The sequence below is a fragment of the Cebus imitator genome, unplaced genomic scaffold (genome assembly GCF_001604975.1).
Source record: "Cebus imitator isolate Cc_AM_T3 unplaced genomic scaffold, Cebus_imitator-1.0 Scaffold754, whole genome shotgun sequence".
Lineage (NCBI taxonomy): Eukaryota > Metazoa > Chordata > Mammalia > Primates > Cebidae > Cebus > Cebus imitator.
Window position 1 is genome coordinate 182,338 of NW_016108069.1, and position 3,705 is coordinate 186,042.

A 3,705-nucleotide genomic window follows, 5' to 3' on the forward strand; every position below is an offset into this window, starting at 1 on the left:
TTTTTGACAAGATAAATAAAACTGACAAACCATTAGCTAGACTATTTTTAAAAATATAGATGAGCCAAATAAATAATATTAGAAATGACACCAAAAAAAAAAGACATTACAACTGATCCCACAGAAATACAAAGGATTGTTACAGACTATTATGAGTAAATTTACAGCAACAAATTGGAAAGTCTCAGAGAAACATAAATTTCTGGACAAATACAACCTACCAAGATCAAACCCAGAAGAAATAGAAAACCTGAACAGAACAATAATGAGTAATGAGACTAAATTCACATTTTATAAGTCTCTTTCTAAAGTAAAACCCAAGACCAGATGGCTTCACTGTTAAATTCTATTAAATTTTTAAAGAAGAACCAACACCAATTACTTTCAAAATTTTTTTTAAATATTGAAAAGGAGAGAAGTCTTCCAACTCATTCTATAAGGCCAGCATTACCTTGATACCAAAACCAGAGAAGGGGACACACACACACACACACACACACACACACACACACACACAGGCTAAGATCCCATATAAATATAGATGCAAAAATTCTCAGCAAAATACAAGCAAACCAAATCCAACAGGACATTTAAAAAGGTTATACAACATGATCAGGATTTATCCAGGGAAGCAAGGATGGCTCAACATATACAAATTAATAAATGTATAAATGTGATGTATCACACCAAAAGTATGGACAAAAACAATATGATCATCTTAATAGATGCAGAAAAACCATCTGTTAAAATTCAACATCACTTCATTAAAAAAACTCTCAACAAATTAGGTATAGAAGGAAAGTACCTCAAAACAATAAAGGCCAGATATGACAGACATACAGCTAACATCATACCAAACAGGGAAAGGTTGAAAGCTTTTCCTCTAAGATCTGGAACAACACAAGTTTGCCCACTTTTACCAATTCTCTTAAACATAAAACTTGGCATCCTAGCCAGAGCAATGAGGCAAAATAAAGATCTCTACAATGAAAACCATAAAAACAATGATGAGAGATATTAAAGAGAACACATAAAAAATGGAAAGATATACCAAGTTCATGGTTTGGAAAAGTTAACATTGTTAAAATAGCTACATTGACCAAAGAGATCTACAGATTCCATGCAATCCCTATCAAAATACCAATGACATTCTTCACAGAAACAGAAAAACAATCCTAAAATTCAGGAATCACAGAAGACTCTGAATAGCCAAATCATCTTGAGCAAAAAGAACAAAGTTGGAGACGACATACTACCTGATTTCAAAATATATTTCAAAACAATAGTAATCAAAACAGCATGGCACTAGCATACCATGCCGGGTGTATGGCAAAACTGCAACCTCCGCCTCCCAGGTCCCAGTTCAAGCAATTTTCCTCCCTCAGCCTCCCTAGTAGCTAGGATTACAGGTACATGCCACCATGCCCAGCTAATTTTTGTGTTTTTATTAGAGACAGGGTTTCACTATGTTGGCCAGGCTGGTCTCAAACTCCTGATCCTAAGTGATCTGCTCACCTTAGTCTCCCGAAGTGCTAGGATTACAGGCGTGAGCCACCACGACCAACCACGCCATCTGATTTTTGACAAAGACACCAAAACATATCGGGGAAAGACAGTCTCTTAAATAAATGATGCTGGGAAAACTGAATATGCATATACAAAAGAATGAAATCAGACTTCTATCTTTTACCATATTAAAAAATCAACTCTAAATGGATTAAAGATTTACATATTCTGTCTGAAACTACTACAGAAGAAGAAACGCTTCATGACTTTGGTCTGTGCAAAGATTTTTTGGGCAAGATTCAAAAGCATATACAACAAAACATAAATAGACAAGTGGGTTTATATCAAACCAAAAAGCTTCTGCACAGAAAGGAAACAACCAAAAGAGTGAAGACATAACTTACAGAATGGGAGAAAATATTTGCAAACTATCCATCTGACAAGGGATTAATATCCAAAATAAATAAGAAACTCAACGGCCGGGTGCAGTGGCTCATGCCTATAATCCTAGCATTTTGGGAGACCAAGGCAGGTGGATCACCTGAGGTCAGGAGTTTGAGACCAGCCTGACCAACATGGAGAAACCCCGTTTCTACTAAAAATACAAAAAATTAGTCAGGCATGGTGGCGCATGCCTATAATCCCAGCTACTCAGGAAGCTGAGGTTGGAGAATAGCTAGAACTCAGGAGGCGGAGGTTGCAGTGAGCCAAGATTGCACCATTGCACTCCAGCCTGGCAACACAAGCAAAACTCCATCTCAAAAAAAAGAAAAAAAAAAAAAAGAAAGAAAGAGCGAGAGAGAAAGAAAGGAAGGAAGGAAGGAAGGAAGGAAGGAAGGAAGGAAGGAAAGAAAGAAAGAAAGAAAGAAAGAAAGAAAGAAAGAAAGAAAGAAAGAAAGAAAGAAAGAAAGAAAGAAAGAAAGAAAGAAAGAGAAAAAAGAAAGAAAGAAAGAAAGAAAGAAAGAAAGAAAGAAAGAAAGAAAGAAAGAAAGAGAAAGAAAGAAAGGGAAAGAAAGAAGGAAAGAGAGAGACTCAAACCAATCAACAGGGAAAAACAAATCATCCTACTAAGAAATGGGCAAAGGAGCTAGACATGGTGGCTCACACTTGTAATTCCAGCACTTTGAGAGGCCGAAGCTGGTGGCTTACTTGAGGCCAGAAGTTCGAGACCAGCCTGGCCAACAAAGTGAAACCCCCATCTCTACTAAAAATACAAAAATTAGCTGGGTCTGTTGGCGTGTGCCTGTAATCCCGGCTACTCAGGAGGCAAGGCAAGAGAATTGCTTGAACCCGGGAGGCAGAAGTTGCAGTAAATTGTTATTGTGCCACTGCACTCCAGCCTGGACAACAGAGGGAGTCCCCATCTAAAAGAAAAAAAAGAAGGCAAAGGATTCAAATAGACATTCCCCCCCAAAATACTTACAAATGACCAACAGGCATATGAAAAAATGCTCAGCATCACTAATCACTAGGAAAATGCAAATCAAAACTACAACACTATGCACAATAGCCAAGATATAAAATCAACCTAAGTGTCCATCAGTGGATGAATGGATACAGAAAATGTGGTTTATATACACAATGGAATATTATTTCACAATGAAAAATGAAACCCTATCATTGGTGGAAATATGAATGAACCTGGAGAACATTATGATAAGAAAAATAAGCCAGGCACAGGAAGACAAATACTGCATGTTCCTACTCATATGTGGGAGCTAAGAAAGTTGATCTCATAGAAGTAGCCAGTAGAATAGTGGATGGAGATAGGGAGAGGTTGGTGAATGGATAAAGCATTACAGTTACATAGGAGGGATAAATTCTAGTGTTCCATAACACAATAGGATGATTATAGTTAACAACTGATTATGTATTTCAAAGTACCTAAAACAGAGAAATTTGAATGTTTCCAGCACAAAGAAATGGCAAATGTTAGAGGTGATGGATATCACCCTGATTACTACACACTTATTCTATATGTATGGAAGTTATCACATGTACCCCCCCACATATGTACAGTGATCTCATTTCAATTTTTTAAAAAAGAATTATATATTGTATTAGTCTAAGTTCTTTAGAGGGAAAGAATAGGATATATGTATATATTAAAGGGAGTTTGTTTATTTATTTATTTAGTTTTTTTTTTTTTTTTTTTTTTTTTTTTTTTTTTTTTTTTTTTTTTTTTTTTTTTTTTTTTTT